Source organism: Chlamydotis macqueenii, chromosome 4, assembly GCF_036417535.1.
Source record: "Chlamydotis macqueenii isolate bChlMac1 chromosome 4, bChlMac1.mat, whole genome shotgun sequence".
Lineage (NCBI taxonomy): Eukaryota > Metazoa > Chordata > Aves > Otidiformes > Otididae > Chlamydotis > Chlamydotis macqueenii.
Window position 1 is genome coordinate 14,740,977 of NC_141559.1, and position 23,488 is coordinate 14,764,464.

General features: G+C 40.2%; 1 pseudogene; it reads right to left on the bottom strand.

Moving 5' to 3' along the window:
* Positions 1 to 23,224, bottom strand: part of LOC104487792 (FRAS1-related extracellular matrix protein 2-like) — a 44,381-nt pseudogene extending 21,157 nt beyond the window's left edge.
* Between the last annotated feature and the right edge of the window lie 264 nt (positions 23,225 to 23,488).

Consider the following 23,488-nt stretch of genomic DNA (forward strand, 5'->3'; position numbering starts at 1 on the left):
CATTTTTTTTCCCTTTCAATAAAAACTTTAATATTTCACTGCTTAGGATAAATACTAATCTCTATCTTAAGCCTGTTTTCATTTATAAATGCCGATTACCTTATCTCTATTAAATCTATTTTTGAATGCACATTTTAGTTTTTATTAAGAGTTATCTGATATATTTTCTAATATCCAGTATTTTTACAATAAATAATATTTTCTCTCCTCTGTCATCTCATTTTTTCAGTTCATAGCAGGCTTAAAGAATCATATTATCAATTACAGTCTGTATTAACTATTGTATTTGAGGGACCATCTCCGTGCTGAAAGTCAGTGCACCACAACAAACCTACATTCACACATCTCTGAATATCTAGTGAAGACAAGGTTGTGACTTGAACTCTATACTTGGCCTCTGACCTAAGCAACACCCCAAAATCTCATTTGGTTTTAGAAGTTGTTTAGTTCTAAATCTACATCTCTTCTTGGTGGTTCATGACCAACTCCAGACATAGCCTTGTTTGCCAACACAGATTCACAAATGAGATAAGAAGCATTATTAAGAGAAATCATTGCTTCATGCAGTCTTCTGTGGCAGTTACGTTTAAACAAAAAGTGATACTCAACGCCTGCAGTCTGTCAATTTTGAAATACTAGTTCTTGTCAAATAAACTGAAACCCTGACTTGGCTCCTTCCAACTACATAGTCAAAAAGCAAAACAATGACAACAGGTCAAACCCCACACTGGGGACCTCAGTTCTCATTCAGGGTATACAAAAACATGTAATGATCACTCAGATCTTCAACAACAGGAGAGGTACGGGGATTAAAATTAGAGGGGAAATAAAGGATTCTTCTAAACAATCACTGCAGGGTCAGGCATTTCCTCTTCAGCAGGAAATCTGCAGGGAAAAAAATGGTGCCTCTTCAAAAAAAGGTGTACATATATGTGTGTACATACATTTTGGGTTTTAAAACACTCTTTAAGCAGAAAACTAGACACACATAAGTCACCTGCAAAAAATCACTTGTTCCAGCTGCTGAAGTTACTGTCAAGATTTGCTGACTGACAACTGCACTTGGTTTCCTACCTAAACATGAATATTATGCTGAATAATCTGTTGCCTAGCTAGATAACATACCTTGGTGTGTAGAACAAATTACCATTAGTTCTTGACTGACATCTCCAGATCTTCTAACAGGAATCAGCAGTTCACCTATATCTTCCTCTGCTCTATATTCCAGCTGAGGAATATACACTGTAGATACTGAAGAAAAATATGATGAGAGAAAGGAGGGATCAAGGTTGAACAACTGTATGACATTACATACAGCATATGAATTTAGCCAGGGAAGAGAGTTAATAAGAAATACAAATTCCTCGTTCAGCTAGGTGAAGCTTTAAGACAGGGCTGAACACAGCAGAGCAGACAGATAAGGTACACAGGTACTCACAGGACCTGCAAGTGAACAATACTGCACCCAATCACAAATTCTAAGGGAAGAAGAAGTGACACATACCATCACTAGGATCCACGATTTCAACTGTTGCTATTGCTGGAGTCTCAAGGGCAGCCATAATGGGATCAGACAAAACAATCTGAAACGTTTTAGATGCCTCGTGTTCATTGTCTACAAATATCCTCACTCGCCAGGTAGCCGAAGCCTGTCCCGGATTGAACTGGACTTGTTTCTGAGGTTTCCCCTTAAAGTCTTTATCCTTTACTGCTGTGCCATCTTTGGTTCCAACATCTCAGAGGAATAATTCAGAGGAATTATTCCAATAATTCAGAGGAATTATTCCCCATGGATTTTAGTATTTAAATAAAATTAAAACAACTACACAAAAAATAATTTTAAAATACTAATCTGGCAGTTCCTGACCTTCAGAAAAAAAAATAAGGACAGTTATATCACACTTTATCTAACATTGTTGCATAGCTCATTAAAAATAGGCAATTAGGATAGGGTTCTGCCAACATCCATATGCATAAAGAATTGTATTTGCATAAAAAATTCCATTGACTTCTCCTGCTGGGCACTTAAAATCTATGCAAGCATCTACAAAGTTACTGAAGCATGAGTTTTTTTCTCAAATATGACTGAATAGAACTGTTCAAAAGGGCCAATTTTTACATCTATATAAAAATTTGTGGAACAAGTTTTCCAGTTGTGCCTTCAGAAAAGGTGTATCAGCATGTTAAGAAATTTATTTATGCCAATTAAGGTGTTCAAGGCTTTGTTGATGGTATAAATTAGTCATCCACATAAAAAAAAAAATCAACAAACAAACAAACAAAAACAAGCCCCCCAAAACTCCCAAACAATTCCATCATTCATCTCTTTTAAAGATAAATTAATCATTACGTGTTTAATACTTTGTGCTTACAGCTTCTATTACTGCATTATATCTGTGCTGTACTTAAACACATTTAAGATCTGTGAAGTTCTTTTATCACTTTTACTTGTACATTAAATAAGCGCTAAAGACTTCTGCCATCTGTCCAAGTCTTGCTTCTGCACATGCTCTCCTGGCTAGGTGAGGACATTTGATGTGGAATTACAGCTCAGTGCAACAGAACAAAGTCCTCAAGGTTTACGGGGTCCACCACACTATGCAAATTTGCTCCTTCTCTCCCACCTCCATTTTTTCTTCCTCACGTAACTCTAAACTGCAATACCTAGTCACATATCCATCCTCTCTGCTGGGGTATTATCCAAGCAGAAGCTTTTCATGGAACAGGTTTAGAAGATTGCACATCCTCATCTTAATAAAAATCACAGAGGGTAGTTGCACAGAGATTCTAGGGCTGGAGAGAAATCCATTTAGTTCAAAGTTAAGCAGCAGGTGAGGATTTAACTCAAAGTTGGCTTTGTTTGCTATTCAGATCAGACGGCTTTTGCTACAGCCTGGGTTCATAAAATGATGATAAACCATTAATACTCTGAAAGAGCAAAAACTATATCCAGGAACATGAACATGCTTTATTGGAAACTCACGTGCAGGATGCTGCAACTGACATAAGGATTCATTCAGCTTTTGCTACTTAATACAGCACAAACAGTCAATTTTTTTTTTTAAGTGATACTGTATCATATATAAAAATATATCATAGAAAGGCACTCAAGAAAAGATTTTTTAAAATACAAAGACTTGTTACATATTTTTAAGCCTGCATATTTTTATAGCTAGGTTTCTTGTTTGTTTTAATCAAAGGTGCACACATACTGGCAGAATCCAACTGTGGATGTAATGAAGCGAAGATCTGTAACTCACCATGGGGTTTTGAAATTCATTACTGCCTTTGGGTTTCAATCCAGCATTAGTTCAAATATATGAGCAACTTTTTATTAAGGTTCAGCACCAGCAATTATGAGTCACTTTGCCTCCCCAGCTGAGAATGATTAATCCCTCTCAAGTCAACGGCCTACGTGTTTGTTGGAGAATCTGATGCTAGCAAAGAGCTTCTGAAGGCTGTGGAGTATGAAATAATTCTTAAATAATTTAATTTCTAAATTCCTACAGTCTTTCTATTCCACAACTTCTTAGGTTTTAAATGACTGATTTAATTTATACTCAGGTAACAGCCACATATATATTGTGTTGTGCAAAGAAAATATTGTCATACATGGGTTTAAATGATAAAAACCTTAAAACTTTAATTTTTTTTTTCTTGTTTTTAAATCAGGGAGAAAAAGACCTTTCTGCTCGGTGCTCCTTGAGTCGCTCCATTGGTGCAAAGATTTCTATGATTCCTACTTACTTTGCAGAGCTGTCACAACTGGATACTCTGCTATCCCATGATAGCACATTCATAACTTCACTGTGCTCTACACCTACCACCTCTGTTAGCAGATGACCCTTTGAGAATTTCTAGTAGCTTTCAGATTTTCTCATAGCTCAAAGGCCAGCATAACACTGTGCTTGTAAAGTGAGGAGTTGTAACTTAACTTCTCCTCAACTTGGTTCTGCAAGCAGAGACCAGCTACTTCAAGAACTTATTTGTTTACCTATAGCTAAAGTTAATGTGTTACAAGATGTATCATCCTGCCAAAATAAAGATGAGCATCCCAACCTCTGTTTTGTTCTCTGGCAAAAGACTTCAGGAAAAAGACACCGGGCAAACAAAAGTTCATTTTACTGATTTGTACTTAGATCTACCAATATACACTCACTTAGTTTTCTGGGTGGCAGAAGTGGAACACGAAACAGTCACATCTGAGGAAAAAAATCTAAACATTGTTATTCTCATTATTTGCTATTTATTATTTAAACAGAGGAACAAGCAACTTTGGAACAGCTCCTTAACAGCTGCCTTTTCTGGTACAAGAAATTTGAAACATTGGAGATTCACTTACTGATAAAAGAGATTTCTTGCAGATACCCTCTGCATCTGATAGTCACCTCCAGAAATTTGGAGTTCTCATCTATGATGTACTTCTCCTACTCCAGTGAAATCCAAGCCCAGTTCAGTCGAAATGGCGGGCTCTTTAACACATTCCCTGCTGTGTCACAGAAAAAGTATCCTCAATACTACATATAGTTTGCAAAACGCAATTAGAATTCCCTATGGTCATTGCTTAAGTATATTTATATCACCTCAGGACAAAGCCAGTCTGCTTTTTCACCACTGTTATGAGGGACAGAGGTCCATTCTCCCAGACCTTCCAGAGGTGACCAGCACACATCTTCCAAGAGGCTGGAGGCTAGTTCAGGGGTCACAGCCTGTCTTAGCTCACCAGCTCCCTAATTAAGCTACCTATTAACTCTCAAAGATTACTTTTGCAAAGATTTTTTTTCTGTCAGGAGTAGGATTAAGCTGTGAAAATAACTCTTTGGAAAGCTTTAGGTGTGTCACATCGTAGTCTCACATTATTGACCCTTTTAACAATGCTAGTACATGCCTGTCAACATCAAACATGAGCACAAGCTGAATTCAGCATCTCCTAGTAAATGTAGGCAGCATGCAGTATCATGTAAAGCAGATAGCATATAATAAATTATGTATTGATTGATTGTGCAAAAATATATGGAAATTGTGACTAAGCTTCTACTCTTTGATTTCAGGAAAACAACTTATTAAAACCAGTAGTTATTTTGTATGACACCAAGGAAAACTAAAAAAAAAAAAAAAAAAAAAAAAAATCAAATTACAAATGTAATGCTATTTGAAGCACACAAAGTCAACAAAATTTATGTTGTAATTTTCTTCTGTTTTGGAAAATGAACTCTTTAGAAGTGTTCTGTAACGCTTATGTGATCTCATAAATCCCGTTTACACACAGCAAAGGTAATTAAATAACAACTGATCTTGAGGCCATAAGCCTCCAGCTCATTAGTTATTTTTTCCAGCAAAATTAGGCCTTATGCTGCATGCAGTATGCTTTGTCATACAAGGTTATAACATCTAATTTCAGACAACAATTTTCATTGCTCATGCATAATCAACAAGGTATAGACAAGAAGAAAGTTGCTCACATCAAGAACTAACAAGACCGTGTCCTCCACTTGTCTGATTATTTTCCACACAATGAACAGAAATTTGCAGAAGCGAGTATTTGAGATATTTAAGAAGCCTCTCCTTAGTGAAACAGCCAATTTAATAAAAAAGAAAATTGTATTCTGCTAGCTTTTGTTGTTGTTAAAAATTATGTTGGTTAACATTTTTCTTTTAAAATAAAAATAACTTTTTGCTCTTTAATTACGTACTTCTGTTACAGAAGGGTGATGACATGAGATCAACTAATTCAGCAGCGGATAAAATAAGCACTGAAACTTTTGGATTAAAGGATCTACTTCTCTACTAGTGCCCAGTTGACATCTAAACAAAATCACCACATAGTTCTCATTTGCTTTAATGCTGCTAACATTAATGAGCTAACATAGGCTCTTCAAGTGTAGTGCAAAGTCCAGCACAGGATTCTCCTGCTAACTGGAGGCAACTCTAGATTATACATTGTGAGCAATGCCAGTAATTAGTGAGGTAACAGCTGCGTAAAACCTATGAGCGTGGAACCAATTATAAGACATCTTAAGTAGTTACAACTTGGAATTAATTACGCCTTCAAAGAAAAAATGCCAGTAATTCAGCAACATTGTGAAAAAAGCATTGAAGAAAACAGATTTCTGAAAAAAAACCACTTTAGTTGCAAGCTGAAGTCTAAACCTATTTACCAGCTGAAATATTTTTTTTTTAATTTCTGTTTAGCTACTGCTTTGGCTGACACCCTACTGCTGCATGTAGGATGGAAAAAGACCTCTGAAAGCATAATTCACATTTGCTTCTCGGTGACTACTGCCTTATAGAAAAGCTTCTTTTTATCCTAGAAACATCCCAAGGAATTACATTATTTCTGCTGAAAAATGCTATACAGCATGATCATTCTATTTCTGCTAGACATCTTTCCCGGTGGCTGTTTGTTTCACAGCCTTCATCTCTTGACAGAGTTCAGTGTTTTAGGGTTGTTTTTCCCCCCCCCCCCATTTTTTACAAGTAAGACTGAACACTGTGTGCTCCAAATTAACAAAGGCTTCCCAGCTTTAGAAACAAAGGACTGGAAACAAAGGGAAACTGACTTAAGGCTAGATTAAAACCAAAACCAAACAAAAGGCTCACAACATGAACAAGTTTTAATTCAATAATAAATTCATGATAAACCATTCAATTTCCTACTAGTCAACAACTGCAGTCAATACCTAGTTCGCAAGTGCTAAAACCCAGGTGCCATGGGACCACCTGCACACTTGTTTCCAGTCACAAATACCAACATCTCTGTCGTCCCTTCACACTGCAAGGCCCTCCTACATACATAGAAAACACATTCAGTTTCCTCCTCCATACACACAAAACACACTTAGATGTGCAGGTAAATACACCGTTATATACGGGTGTTTAGCAAAGACAAATTCATTATTCTTCAGGTATTCCACAGATATTTTCTTCTGGAAATGTCTGTTCCTACTGCCAGAGCAGGAAGGGTTTTAGAAAGGTTAATATGCAACATAACTAGCCAAAACTGTTTAGTCATTACATAATGTTCCTGAAAAACTAAAGCAAAAAACACCCCCCAAATCATTATCCTTACTGTGCAGTACATGTGAAAAACCAACCTGTTGGGAAACACTGGCAGGGGAGGAAAAAAAAAAAAAAAAAAAAAAAAAAAAAGTGTATTGCGTATGTTCACCTACAGCACTGGCAATCTCAGCACAGTCTGTATCACAGAATTGATGACTGACTGTTGGAGCCGACGACACAAAGCAGCCGCCATGAATTGTTAGAAAATGTCTTTTGCTTTCGTCATCACTAGGAAAGAACAGAGAGCGAGAAAGCTAAAGATACACATCACTTTTCAGTGGCACGTACACCGCATCCAACTGAACTCAATACCTGGCTTTTTGTGAACTCCTTCATTAAACAACATGATTCTGAAAGCAGACTCCAAACACTCCATAGGCTTAAAGTTGGCTCAAGCCAGACTCTCATAATTTCCTATTATTGAGAATATCACAGAACTCAGCATCCTGGAAGATAAATGTCTGGAACAACTTTTGGCCCTGTCTTTTAATATGCAAACAGCTAAATGCCCATTCATATTTCCTGATAATTTTTTCCCCATTCCATAAAGACATCACATTTGGTAGGTGCACTTCCAACAGCAGGTTCCCAACCTTGGGCTGCTTACGTTCAGTGAAAATCAGGACAGCTGAGGAACTTGTACTATGCACAGTGCTAGGTGCAAGGTTCAACACCTGCTTACTGCTTCCTAACTTCTTCATCCATTCCTTATTTCAGAACTAGGAAAGGGCTAGAGCAGGAGGTGCTTCAATTTCTAAGGTAATACATTTTCTGTAGTTTTTAAGAAATAATAAAGTGTAGTCTAAGGAATACATTTTTATGTTGAGGATTTAGTACTTCCACTTCAAAGATAACAAACAGGATAACTTTATTCTGTAAATTGTGCTCCCAATATATGCTTAAATATATCTATTTTCTAACTAAACAACAAATTAATTAGATTACTTGCGTATGCATCAGAAGCTGTAAAATCTTGCAGCTTCCCATTTTGCAATTTTTAGGAAGAATATATACTCAGGGGGAATTGCTGGAAAAAAACTTAGTTTTCAGAGAAACAGAGAACACTGAAAATGACAACAAATCGTATCTTAATAATGGGCTGGTATGAAATTACATGGTTGCAGTTCTATGGTTATGATAAATGGAAGTACTCCAATAAAGTATTGTAATTATTAAGGCCCCTAACTCTTTCATTGAACAGTCAATTAACCTTTTCCTGGCCAAAGATGGAGGCCTTCAAGGAATGTTTCATATCATCAGCTTCATAAATCTAACAAAGCCAGAACTGTTTTTCTCATGTCAAAGAAAATGTCATAAAAACCCCTTGAGTTTCATAAAAGAGAGCCTTCCATTTTCAGTGTTTTCCTAAAAATACTACCCTTGTTACTGCTTTCTTGGTTTTATTACCCCTAAGCAAGGGTTGATGTCATGCCAAGTGTTATTAGATCTTGGGGGAAAAGACAAGATTAATCCAAGGAGGTAAAAGTTGGCCATGTGCTTGGCACATGGATCCTGCACACTATGAAACATACATTTTCTTTCTGTAACCTTCACAGACAGCATAAATATATATTCAGCAGTTCTAAATTAGTAAAAAATAGTACATTAATAACCCAAATGGCAGGACACTTTCTTTGGTTTCGGTCTGGTGAAAAGTCCATCTGACCACCATCTCAGACTGTCTTACTTGGGTGGCTGGCAGCGTTTCTGTCAATTCCTTCAAGTGAAATTACGTTTCTTTACAACAGCTGCTCTGTGGATGCCAGCATATTTGCAGTTGGCTTTGATTTGCTGCATAGCTAAAAGTTTACTGAAAGGGATCAGAAAGACAGAAAGTAGTTAAGAGGAATAAATAGTAAAAAAGAAATTAAAAGCTGGAGAAGCACAGAAAGAAGAAAGAACAAAACTCATCAGCTCAGAAAAAGAAAGTAAATATACACATGCATGAAAGGGAAATAGTTCCAAATGCTGAAAAACTTAAAAAGAGAGATGAAAAGGAGGGGGAAACCTAAATTAATTTCTAACTTTAGCTAAAAAAAAAAAAAAAAAAAAAAAAGTTAAACGATGGTAAAATTACAAATGGGCACTCATCCCCCTACACCCCAAAATCTTCAAAAATTTTTGGGCAAGAGACAGATAGTGAGAAAACGCAGAGTTTGTTGAGAACTAGTCAGTTTTTCTTTTTGTCTTTATTTGGGATAAAATTAATCTTGTACTATGGCTCAAGGAGTTATTTTTTTCAGAAGTCATGTTCCAAGAAACTGAAGAAAAAAAAAAATAAAGAAAAAAAATCCAAAAAGAAAAAACAACTCATCCCTGCCCTAGATATCTCATTTTTCCCTGTATTTACATAGATGCACTTAGAAAGGGTTTCAGTAATTTTTGTTTCTTTGGCGGGGTTTTGTTTGCGTGTACTACAATATCAGGCTGTACTGTAACGAGCAAATATTCTCGGTCTGGTATTTATAACGAGCAAATATTCTGGCTCAGAAGGAACAAGTGGCTGTTCTGAGCAGATCAGCTAGAACAGCTGCCATTAATCCCTAATCTTCTTTTATCTTCATTCTTTGCTGGCAAGCACAGAAGGTCTAAACACGCTACTCAGACAAGCAGCAGGCAACCACACTAGTAGACTCAAGAAAACTTTGTTCTCACAAAAATATTTTCCAAGAAGCTTCAAATAAATAAATAAACAGCCAGCAATAGCCTCAGACAGAAAATTCAGAAATTGACTTACTGTTCTTTTTTTTTCGTTTTCTTAATTCTAGCAATAGTTTCTATAAAATTAAGACTGTAAGCACAAATTGCAAAATTAGAAGATGTAAAAAAGAATTAGTTCCTTGTCTTTACTTTTGATGTAATTAGTAGATTTTCCCCTCCTGAATGTCTGAAGAGCTGAAATAACAGCATAGGCTATCAACTCAGAAAAAAACCCAACCCTTTTTCAGGAAAAAGTTATCTTCCTTGGCCTCGTCTAAGCAGCTACTTTTATCTGACCTAAAGGAATATCTAGAGAAACATCAAATTATTGGTGAAACGCTTTCTAAGGAAATACACCATTCTGGTCTCCCAAATACCTTAATCTGATTATAAAATAAATTCAATTTTAAGGACATGCCAGCATTTCAGCAGACCTTAGAGTTGATGCTGAAGAACAAACAAATTAAAAAAAAAGTTATAAAATCACTTTAAAATATATCCAATATAAAGTGCAGAATACATGTCAAAAGTGGCTGCTGTATAGTATCACACTTTTTCTTTAAGCATGTGCCAAGTCAAAAATAGGAAAAAATTGTAAGTGTTGGAAAAGAGCACTAAACTTCCAAAGAGCAAAAATTAGCTAACAAAAAAAGGACACCTGATCATTCTGAGTGCACAAATCTAATCCAGTGGTACTGTGTCATAGTCAAGCTTTTTACACGGCCTTTAAATCAGTATCTAACATGTCTTTTACAATTCATGCCTGATTTCAGTTATCATCAAGAAATTTTGAGACCTTAATGAATCTACATAAAGTTGCTTATACTCAGGAGTTTTTTTTGCTGTTTGATGTGGTTGTGTGGGGGGGTTAAAGGAACAGGCACACTGTTCATATTTCACTGGAGCCGCTTTCATTACTGCAGCTTGTGGGGGGGGGGAGGCTGGTGTGCACAGGTTGAGTTACCTTGTCTTCCGCTTTTAAATCTAACCCAATTACGAGGATTTAATCTTTTCATCCTCCTGAATTCCAAAAGATCTGGAAGTCAACTAAAAGATTTGTAATTTGAGAATCATGAGCCAGCGCCTACAGTGAAACACGAGGCAGCAGCAGATCAAAAGTCTACGCCTTTGCTTGCCCACCTGTCCCCGCTCCTGCTCCAGGAGGGTTGCAGTGTACTGTCAATATAACAAAAACTACATGCATTTTATATATATTAAAAAAAATTATCTGCTGCCATATTCTCAATCAGGAAAGAGCATTATTTCATTTGTGACTCCAGTGGTTTTACTCATGTTCTTTACATCAGTTGCTTTACTTTGGCCAGTTTTTATCACGAATTAGCAATCTTTATCCAGACCCAGTCATCCTCCACCTAAATCAAGTATTGTATCCCTCTGCTAAAACTTGTAATTTACAGTATATCTATACAGTCTTCCTAGAAGCCACTAACTCATGAGAAAAAAAAAAAGTCCTTAAACCTCACAATAACATGATTTGCTGCACATGATTCTATACTAAAACTATTTATCCAGAGGAAGTCATCATAACACACTGTTCATCCATGCCAGCGTAGCTCAGCGGAACACAAAAGCCATGCTCCAGTTTGCTGTAAATATTAGCATGGAAGAACATGGTTTAGCCTGTGTGGCTGGAAAGGTGTTTTCCATCAACTAGGCCTTCCCAATTCTGACATATGAACACACTGCAAGAGATCAGACAGTAAAAGCAGCTCTCAAACAAACTTGCTACTGCTCCAGAGACTGTAAATTTTTTCAAGTATAGGACTTCACGAGAAGCCCAAGAATTTTTGTTCTGGCAAAAGGGAACTTGGTATCTGCAACAAACCATTATCACTGCACTTCTAAATAAACTGTATTTATTGGTAGAGGGGAGTTGCATTTGATAGTACAATTAGGAAAAAAACAAAGAAAAGAAATTTTGTATGATAGGCTTGTCTAATTTTTATCTGTTTTTCCAACAGCCTCAGTTGTCGATAACTGCAGTGTAGCCATGACATATTCTACTTAGAAGCATTCCCTTTTTTAGAAAGAGATGAAAAATTTAAAAGTGGAGGGCTCAGGAAAGGGTGACAGGGCAGGGACTGAGACAGAGCTGCTGTAGAAGGATGTGTGCCACGAAGGCAAAAAGACACTCCTTACCACCATCCAAGGAATTTCCAGTTGTTCCTGAGGGCAACTTTAGATCATTACAGAGATACAACAAAATTTATTAGAGGTCATCCATATAAGTAGTCATACATATTCTGCTTGTTATGAGTTAAGTCTAACTCCTACTCCTCATTTAAGAGCAAATTAATCTTCTTTATATAACCAGGCAGCTCAAACTACAATAAACCACTCTGAAATCAGGCCTGTGGTCCAACGAAGATATATACAAGACACATGGAAAACAGGAGTTTGCTAGCCATTGTTTCAAAAAGTGTCTTTGTCTGGAAAGACTCAGAGGGGGGAAAAAAAAAAAAAAAAAAAAAGAGAAAGGAAAGAAAAAAAAAAGGACAGAAAGAGTAAAGGAACATCAGAACAGTGAAGTTAACAACAACAAATGATTTAAAACCTGGAACACGCCCCTGAGGGAAGTTAAGTGTGAGCTCTTCAGTCACATTTCACATTAATTTGAACAAGCAGAAAAATGAATTTTTGGCTAACCAGCTCTGTGCCAGAAAATATCTTCATCAAAAAAAGGACCTGAAAAACTTCCTTGTCACCCATTTGCTCTAGACAGTTCTTGGATTTTTATTATGCAGAAGACTACTAAGGAAGTACACCGTCTGCAGAAAGCAATGAGTATTCATTGAAAAGTGTTTGTAGGTAAAGCTAACACTAAAGTCTCTGCTTTTCCGGACTGTATTTGGCCTGAAAGAAGTGATGGTAACTGTGCGAATTTGTTCTTCCACCACCATGCTTTGTTGTATTAATTGTATTAAAAACTATATTCCAAAGAATCATCTTCATTTCCACATTTACGTTAATTACAGAAACAACCTGCCACTGTAGAAGAAGCAACATCAACCAGTTCACTTAATTAGTCTAAATGGAGCAGTACTCAGTTTACAAGCTATCCATATGCTAAAGACTATTTTACCAGAGAATTCTACCAGAGCTTCACAAGAACAAACGCATTCAAGAATTCTGCAAGCCATTTGAACTGATAAGACAGCAAAACTTATGTGATAAATTCTTCATTAGAAATTTCCTTATCCAGTCATCATCTTGCATATATTTATGGCCTGTCTGGCCTTTGATCCTAATCCAACCTAATACATCTGATCTAATTTAGGCTTCCTCAGGATCAGTTGTTTCAAACATCCATCAATCCATTTACAAGCTGTCATGTCTGATTACCTATACAAACAATTTGCCAAATCGCCAAAATACCACGAGAAAAATAAACAGAATATGATTTTTAACAACGACCTCTTATCATCAGAATAGAAGTGCCTTGCAGACTCCACTATAAGCTTTTGAAAGGGCATTATGATAAACATACTTTATGGATGGTAGTACAGTGTAGCCAAGGGAAATTAATACAGGAAGTAACAAATCATAAATGAAAGTAAAAAGACTGACCACCAGGCTCCATATGCACCTGTCTAAATTCTGGAGAGGTGCCAAGAGGTCAGACAGAAACCTAAGCTATGTGTCTTTCATGCTTCAGAGGCCTTCCCTCTCCAAGAACCTTACAGAAATCAGTATTTCTCTAAGATGGATCAGCATTACAAGAAATGATGACTGCCTCTGCCTCCCTTTTTCTTTATTTTCTGCCCCTGTAACTACATGACAGTCCTGATTTCTTCGTACATGAAGGCTGCTTGCCCATACACCCTGTCTTTTGACATCCTCAAGAGAAAGTGCCAGCTGGGTTGCCCGAAGAAGTGTGCTTGTTGTGTTTCAGGAAAATGATCATTTTTTTTTTATATAATTACATTTTACAGACAATAAAGAGAAGCACCAGGGCACCATGAAAGGTGCTCACGTTTTCACAGTTGGCCATGACATTCTCTAGGAAAGCCTGCATAAAGGAAGGTAAAGCAGGTATCCAGAACAGAAGTGAAAGCTTCTGAATACAACCTCACTCACTTCTACTCACAGAGCTCACAAAGCAAGTAAGTTGTCCTTGGCAAGAGCTTCATCATTACTTACGCACTGCATCACAATAAAGAAAGCTTAGTATCAATTTCATGACATGGCAAATGAGTGATGCCAGTGCCATTTAGTCATGGAGCAGGTTGAAATTAGGAGATAACTGCTGAAAATCTAAGAAGAGCCAAACTGCAGAAGTAAATAATTACCACTGAAGAAAAGCTGGTGACTGAGATATTGAATGCGGTACACAAAGGAGAAGCATTCCGTGTTCTACCTATGGATGTACGGATTTGGCAAGTATTTCCTTTATGCTTATGCTTGAATCTACAGAAAAGATAACAATCTAATCAAGTAACTGCAGACAGATTAAGTGGTACACATTGGTTTTTAAAAATACTCTCTAAACTTCTGTTTACTCTTCTACTCTTTAAACTACATTACTCAGCAGAAAAAAAAATATTTGCATCTGGTCTTAAATGATCCCTTAGGCCTTTTGCTAGGATGAAGTGAATCTAAAAGGAATCTCTAACCTGTCAGTGACAGGCTAGAAGTAAAGGCTATCAGCAAAACTTGCAGTCTCCTTGTCAACAGCTCAGTTACTGCCTATGACTGTGCTAGCACATAACAACAGTAAGTTTCTTTACTGTTGTTATCTGATGCCTCACATTGACCAAATTTAATAAAAGGTATAGCAGCATGTTCCAGTCATGGTAACTATGATGAACTGACTACACATTGTCATCTTATAGAACGTAAAAATTCAAAATTTACTACCTGGATTGGAAGAAAACTCTACAGTTCTTTCAAGTGAACAACAGGCCTGATTTTGAGGTAGACTGTTATCGTTTGAACTGCCTGATTACATGAAGAAGCTTAATTTGTTCACTATGCTGGGACAAGATCAAAGTGATGGAGACAGATATATACAGCTGAGTGGAAATACATTACAATCTTAAAAAATGCTGTTCTTCATGTGTTTGTTCTTCAAACAGCACTCAAACAGCTACAAATGCAGTCCCTGTCTCAGAGAACAACAATTCTTTGAATAGCTATGGCTTCTTCAGGGGAAAATAAGAGGAAAGATCAATGAATGCATTAATTCCACCCAATACTCCTGCATACACCATCCTGAAAAACATACAGTTTCAGTTATGCCGTTACATGGTCAGTGACAAAATGTGACATTTCATAACCATCAAATTAAGTAGAGAGGAAAGATATACTACAAAGTCTATGATCCTCTGTGCAAAAACAACATCATGACTGACAACACACATTCAACACACAAAGGATGCAATTATCTTATGCTAATCGTAACTCAGAAGTGCAGAGCTTTCATTATAAACAGAAAGCCTCCACATTTTCCAAAAGGTAACTTTCCACGTATGCTAACATGAGATAAAAATCATTTATTCATAATGCACACCGTAGCTTTAATAATAAATTAAGTTCCTCCCCTGAATCAATGATCTTTTGCAACGTGCTTTAATACACTTGGCATTTCAGGTCCCTGAAGAAGTTGAGGCTTCCCAGTGAGACCCTAGAGGTGATGTAAATCAAGGATCAGTGCAAGAGATTTATGCTATAGTTTGACCTTTAAAATGTTCCAGCAATAGGCAGCTGACTGATCCATAATTTGAATCTGCAGGATTCATAAGCATGATGGTTGTCCTCAGAAGTTACGGCCTTCATAACTCCACAAATTACATCAATATGTCAAAACTAGGCAACACAGCTGATACTACAGGGAAGGCTTCTTAAAGTGCCATACTAGGTAGGGGCTGAGGCTGAACAATGGACAGTATCTTTGAGAAGTGAGAAAGAGCTTTGCCATCTAGGAATTATAAGATTGTATTATTATTTTCTTACCTGCAATCACAAAGAAATGTCATAAACCCCTATAACATCAGGAAAAGCAGCTGCCTAACTTCAGAGATATTTCTTTCCTAGATAAAGCTAATTTGATCGTTGCTGACCTGTGGAGCCATTTCCTGCATAACAAAGTGAAATACACACTGCGTAAGAAGGGCACAAGCCAGAGGAATGCACAGGAACACAGCTGAACTCGGGAAGTTTGGTCTCATCACTGGTGCCAGTTAAGTTCAGATGACATGTGAGAAGTCAAATACCTTAAGAAGTATTTTCCTGGTCACAGCTTTAGAAGTAGAAAATCCTGCACTCTTCCTCCCCATCCCAGCAATGGTCAGCCAGCTGGGACAAGACCTAAGGCCCTGCCTCACAAAGAGCACAATGGCTCTTCCCTTTGTCTACAAGGAAGATGAAGCTAACAAGATGAGCACTATCAATGCGGCAGCTATGCCCCTCATGAGTTCTGGAGACTCAGACTTGCCTCTTGGGACACAACCCCTTATAACCTCCTTTGGAAGATACTGCTTTGGAGCAATGTCTGGTCTGCATATTCTGCCCATTAAAGTGCCTTCACTTAATTTTTTACAGATGAATAACAATTCTCAAATGTATTTTCTAGTGTTTCAGAATAGCTGACTTCTAAGAACTGATAGCAGGCTGAAACAAATGGAAAACAGTAGACTCATATCAAAGAGGTTAATGTTGAAAAGCTCTGTGCTGATTACTGGCAATGAACTTCAAGAACATTTAGGTGAAACCAGATAACAAGTTTGTAACATGACACTGTTTCAGTTTCCATTTTGCATAATTCAGCTTGAGTTCCAAACATCTGAAACTGTGTCCTATAGTATCCTAAAAACATTTTGAATACTATAGGAGATGCATGTGGCACAGAACAAATAAATTTGTGTTTTGAGACAAACATATTACATGGAACAGGTTTATATGTTCTTTTTTCTTCCCCTAACTTCTAGACAGTGACAGAGAAAGGCATAACTCCATTTCCCTGAACATATCACACATGCAAGTGACATGATCAATACCCAATAGAAAAGCACATTAAAATATATTTTTAAGTTAATTAGCTCTATAAATACCTTCTGGATTCAGATTTTGCCCTTTGAAACTACACTTCAATTCCTAATTGACCATTTATGTATTCAGATGATTTACCAGATATTAAGGGAATTACAGCAGAATCTCTGCCCCTCTAATTACAAGAGGTTAAACCAGGAGCCATTTCACACTATTTTGAACACACATTTAACCCTCATGCTTAAAATTCCCATCACTGACAACACTTTCGGAACAGAAATATTTTCCTTTTAATAATACTTTAAAGAAAATTACCTAGTTATGCTGTCAAAGACATTAGAAAAACAAATCATGTGAACCCTGAACACATACACAGTAGTTTAATTTATTTTTGCAGAGCTTACTGATACATAATATAGGAAAAAAAAAAGTACCGAGGTAAAGAGGAATTGCTAAAAGACATGTAGAAGAAAAAAGCCTGAGATTTGAAATAACCAGAGGAGGACAGAAGACTGCCCAAGACACGTCAGGTTTTCAGGAAGAACATCATGGACCGTCAAGTCATCAGTTTCAGCAGCACTAGAAAATTACATCCTTTAAGTATGTCCTGTTCTGGAAAACAATCCTCCTTGAGTGATTTGAGAAATATTTACTTACTATTTTTGGGGAGAACTGAAATCCAATACTATAAAAGATGTTAGGCAAGCAAACAAAAAGAAACTACCTTTATAATCCAAGAAGTTGACCTACATCAGCTCTCCTAAAAAGAAAAATCTTAGCATGCCATCCAACAGAACTTATCTGCTGACACACATTCACAATACAACATCAGCTGACTGGGGTAATGTTTTGCTTTAGTTGCCATTCAACTTCTGTTACCGTTTTGAAGCAATGACAAACATGCCAAGCGCCTGATAAGCAAAAACCTTCTTGATACGTTTTGCATATCTCATAACAACAGATTGAATACATCAGAGACTAACAGATGTGCACGCCTGTTTACCCACCTACATTCAAGCAAAGAATTCTATTATCTCATGTTATAGTTAAAAACAAAACGTCTATGGAACATTAACTCACTGGTAATTGGACAGGCAGGCAAATGCATAAATGTAATTTAAAAAAAAAAAAGGTTTAAAGACAGTTTAGTTACAACATTAAGTCATAGAAGTTCCTAAATGTCTATTAATATTAATCTTTTAAACCTCTCAGGCTAAATTGTCAAATGAAGATGTAAACAGACTGACATACAAAGAAATTCTAATAAATATCTATAGATTAATTGTAAGAGACAGGCATCCCATAGACTCCTTTCATATAATTTTCCTTATTTCTCACTCCTGCGCTCTCTCATGTTCTTTTAAATTTTGTCTTACGGCTAAAAGGACAGAGAAAAAGACTTATACTAAAAATAAGAGCACTAAGAAAAATTATGTTCTGGTCCAGGCAAAATATTCTGGATTTGACAAGCTGGAAGAAAAGGGAGGTTTTGCTTTAAAGGATTTTATCATTCTTGGTGAACCCTTCTCTTGCAAGTACTGAACCAACCAGCCAATGAGAATTGTAAAACAGACCTGCTGAATTTTCTGCAGGAACCACCAAATTAGTGAAGTCCATCAAAGGAGTGTGATGGGGGGACACAGGCAGATCAGAAGCCTTCAACATTTACGCAAGCTATGGCAGTAACATGAGAGCTGATCTGTAATAACTCTGTGTACATGCTCTAAGACTGCATAAAATGGAGGGAAAAAGATTACTACAGTCCCATTTCCTTGAGTGTATGTAGGTGTTGAGAGAAACACATGGAGAGCATATGAATCATAGAATCATAGAATGGTTAGGGTTGGAACGGACCTTCAAAGGTCATCTAGTCCAACCCCCCTGCAAGGAGCAGGGACATCCCCAACTAGAACAGGTTGCTCAGAGCCTCATCCAGCCTGGCCTTGAACGTTTCCAGGGATGGGGCCTCCACCACCTTTCTCGGCAACCTGTTCCAGTGTTCTATAACTCGCATCGTAAAAAATTTTTTCCTAATTTCTAATCTAAATCTACTCCCCTCTATTTTAAAACCATTACCCCTCGTCCTATTGCAACAGGCCCTACTAAGCAGCCTTTCCCCATCTTTCTTGTAGGCCCCCTTGAGGTACTGGAAGACCGCTATCAGGTCTCCCTGGAGCCTCCTCTTCTCCAGGATGAACAGCCCCAACTCTCTCAGCCCGTCCTCATAAGAGAGGTGCTCCAGCCCTTTTATCATCTTCGTGGCCCTCCTCTGGACCTTCTCCAACTGGTCCATGTCCTTCTTGTGTGGGGGCTCCAGAACTGGACACAGTACTCCAGGTGGGGTCTCACCAGGGCAGAGTAGAGGGGGAGAATCACCTCCCTTGACCTGCTGGCCACGCTCCTCTTGATGCAGCCCAGGATGCGGTTGGCCTTCTGGGCCGCGAGGGCGCATTGACAGCTCATGTTGAGCTTCTCATCCACCAGCACTCCCAAGTCCTTCTCCTCAGGGCTGCTCTCAATCCATTCCCCTCCCAGCCTGTATTTGTGCCTGGGGTTGCCATGACCCAGGTGCAGGACCTTGCACTTGGCCTGGTTGAACTTCATGAGGTTGGCACGGGCCCACCTCTCCAGCCTGTCAAGGTCCCTCTGGATGGCATCCCTCCCTTCCAGCGTGTCGACGGCACCACACAACTTGGTGTCGTTGGCGATCTTGCTGAGGGTGCACTCTATCCCACTGTCCATGTCACCGACAAAGATGTTGAACAGGGCTGGGCCCAGCACGGACCCCTGAGGGACGCCACTCGTGACCGGTCTCCACATGGACATTCAGCCGTTGACAGCCACTCTCTGAGTGCGGCCATCCAGCCAATGCTTTAAACAAGCCCTGCTTTAAACAAGTGTTAAGTATCGTTTTAAGTGGGACTGTATTTGCAGAACCCACAACCTTCTTAGATTCTCTGGTAGCCATCAGAAAAATTATCTACTTACGAAGCCTGAAACTCTAATAATCTTTGTGGTAGTTATAAAAAAAACAAAAACCCTGACATTTTGCTTGACACAGTAATGCTATACAAACTGGCAACAACATATTAACTGGAAAGAACCAGCAATGAAATTTTAATCAAGTATCTTGTTTGCTCTCTAAAGTATATGAAAAATTCTTCTGTTATATTTTGTAGTTGCTTTCCCCAATGTTACCCAGATAGAAGAAAGTAGGTATGTACACATATTTTATCTCCTGTCATTAGGACACAGAACAAAAAATATGTAGACAAACAAAATGTTTGTTATTAAAACAAACCCTACATTTCAATACCTCCAACTGCAAAATTTTACAGAAATCTTTGTGGATCTTATCAACATATAAAGTAGGTAGTATGTATGGAATAAGACACCTTGTCCTGGAAAGCTGTATTTCTGAAAAGGATCTAATATACAAAGCAGAAAAAAATATCAGTACTATATAATCTTCCACTGCAATACTGAAGCTGGAGAACCCGTTGTTTTATGATGGGGAGAACAGCAGTTAGGAGCTTCAAGGTTATTTTACTGTTCTACATTACTAAGAATCAGAACTCAGCACACAGTTCTGCTTTCTACAGTTAAAAAGCACTTTGAGAAAGTGAGGTAGACCGCAAAAGAGACACAAAAATAATTACTGCCTCATTAAAAGACTATTTCATATTAGGAATGAAGTACATACAGATATCTACATTGTGTAAAACAATATTGTGGCAAGAAACCTGATGGCTCTAGCTGGCAAACAGATTTACATAACAAAGCAGCACCACATGCAGAGGTACCAGTTTGGATTTTGACTAGACTTCAAAAGCTCAAAAGAAAAACCAAAAGTTATTTTGACTGCAGAGTAGAAGTATTATTTGTAGGAGAAAACCAAGAGTGATAAACAACTCTTCACAAGAACAACATTGTCACAAGAAGAATTTGTAGCCCAAAGGTGAAGCTAGACTACTCGAGCTTTTGTAAACACACATCCTCACCAAGAATATATTAGCATGGAAAGATAATTAGCTCTTCTCAGAGACAGTCAGCTGGTACTCCTGCACTGTCATCTGCAGGGTGGTACCTGGGTACAGTGCAAGTGGCAGGTTGTCTACAGGTTGGACTTTGACAGTGAGCACGTGCTCCCCTGACTGGTTAGGGGGGTCATCATTGTCCTGCAGCAGGAACACAACGTGGCCCATCACTGGCCTGGCGTTGTGAGCTCCTGTGTGCCTGAAGAACAGCCTCTCATCAAGGATGTCCTGCTGCAGCCATTCATTCCCCACCCTCTCATACAGGTGTTGATCCTCCACAAAGTGCCCGGGGAGGAAGAGGAGTCACTCTCCAACCCTGCTCTGCTTTCTTTGCTCTCATAAGATGCTGGTTGCTCTGCGTGATGCAGTAGCAGTTCACCAGAGCTCTGGGAGTGTAGCAGGGACACTGCTGCATCCTCAAACAGGATGAATCGGATAGAGGTATCATCAGAGTCAATGTCTGTGGCACTGAGGACAGAAGGTGAGATTTGGACAGTCTGGTGCTCACTCAGCACCAGCCCCATATTTGCATTCAGCAGCGTTGGCTGGTCATCATCTGGAGCAATGGTGATGGGGTACAGAAATTCAACCTGGTGCCGCCCATCTGTCATGCAGAAGACAATGTTGTCATTGTAGCTGTGCTCACTGCCATCATGCTGGTAAATCACCTGCCCTGCTGCTAGCTCTGCAGCAGTGAAGTACTTGTGGCTGGGTGGTACACCCAGTACCTTGAGCTTCCTGTGTTGCAGGCCCTGTGTGACCCAGACCTTCACCTCTTTCAGATTGTCCTTATCACTGATCTCCAAGTTGCCAGACAGGGGCCTCGACTGGCCCTCAAAGAGCATCAGCTGAGGGCCAGCCACATGACTGAAAGTGGCCACGGGGGCCAATGTGTTCATGGGCTTTACCAGGATGATGAAAGCAAAAGGCTCTGAGGAGGCGCCATCAGAGTCCAGCACTTCCATTTCCACCTGGAAAAGCCGCTCCTCGTCCGAGTCCAGGGTAGGGGGCTGGTAGGCAATTTTCAGTTCCCTCACCTCCTGTTGTGAGAAGGCTATGGGGGGGTGGCTAGGATCATCAGTGCTGAGCAGGAAGCCTTGCCGCCGACGATCACTGGCCTGGAGGAGGCAAGAGGGAAGACTAGGAGGTCCGGGGGGATCTCCAGGTTCTCAGCAGCCAGCATGTCCAGGGCAGTGAGTGCAAACTGGTCCACCTCCATCATCATCAGCGCCAGGAAGCTGGGCTTGGGTGGCCTGTTGTCAGCCCCTTCACGGATCCGCACCAGCACCTGGAAGTACTCCCGCTCCTCCGGGCAGGCGGCAGGCAGCACCGACACCATCGCTGGGATGCAGTCCCGGCCCGGGGAGGCGGTGGCCGCCGTGTGCATGTGGCAGACCCCGGCTCGCAGCAGAGCGGAGCAGTCCCCGCTGTAGCCGGCGGGCAGGAGCCGCCCCTCGGCGTCCAGCAACCGCCCGTAAGCGGGCAGGGGTCCGGCGCCAGCAGCCGCAGCAGGTGGCAGCGCCGGCCGGGTTCGCTCTCGGGGAAGCCCAGCACTTTGCCGTCCAGGGGAGCGCTGAGCCCCCGCAGCTTCTCCACGGGCAGGGGCAGGCTGCGGCTGAGCAGGCTCAGCTGCTGGAAGAGCACCTCCACCCCCAGCGCGAAAGGCACGACCAGGGTCCAGCGGGGCGAGTCGTAGCGGAGCTGGAGGTGCAGGCGGTACCGGCCGGGGCTGCGGGCCCCGAAGTGGCTGTAGGTGACCTGCCCGCGGGCGAAGGCGCAGGGGAAGCGCGGAGGATGCGCTCCCCAGCACCGCCACGGCGCACCTGTCCCCCGGCCGCACCCGCAGCACCAGGTCCGCCGCCGGGTCCAGCGAGACGGAGCGGCCGAGGGGGACGCGCAGCCCCCGCCTGGAGACCAGGATAACAGAGGCTGGGGGCTGGAGGACCCTCCCCCAGTGCAGGCCCCGGGGCTCGGGGCCGGGAGGTGCCCGTACGCCAGGCGCGGCGGCAAAGAGCCCGAGCGTCCCGGGGCGGGCTGCCGAGCCTGGGACGTGCGAGGGGAGCAGCCCGCCCGGCCCTGCCCCTGGAGCCCTTCGGGTCGGGACGAGCGAGGCGGAGCTGTGAGCAGAGGCAGAGCCAGGCAAGCCTGGCCGAGCCCCCCCGGGCGGGGGCGGAGCCGGGGCCGTCTCGCTGCCGGGACAGGTGAGCCCGCAGGGGGTACGGCAAGAACCTGCCCGTCAGCAAACCTGACATAGGAGTTTCCTCTCGAGGGGGAGGCGAATTCAGCGTGGAGAGGAGCAGATGCTGAATTTCAAAGCCAACACGACCATCCCTTCGTGCTCTAGAAGGGGCCAGTGAAATTTCATAATTTCCTACAAAGAAGCTTCCCCCCTTCACCCTCAAACTTGGCATACAGTCCATGCTATCTGCACTGAAGAGGAGGAAGGGAAACGGGCAAATCCTATTCAGCTTCACTTACAGGTGCTCAGTCCTTGCTCAGGCTCACGGCTGAGGACAGCAATAAAAAAAAAAAATGCTACTTTAAAAAAAAAACAAAAGCAAAAACAAACCCACAATGTTCCTGTTAGAATTACTACTGCACTTTTTAATATCTTGGGACATTTACCCTACTATTTCCTCAAAATGACAAGTTGCTTCAAGCTTTATTTACTGTTTATGATTTTT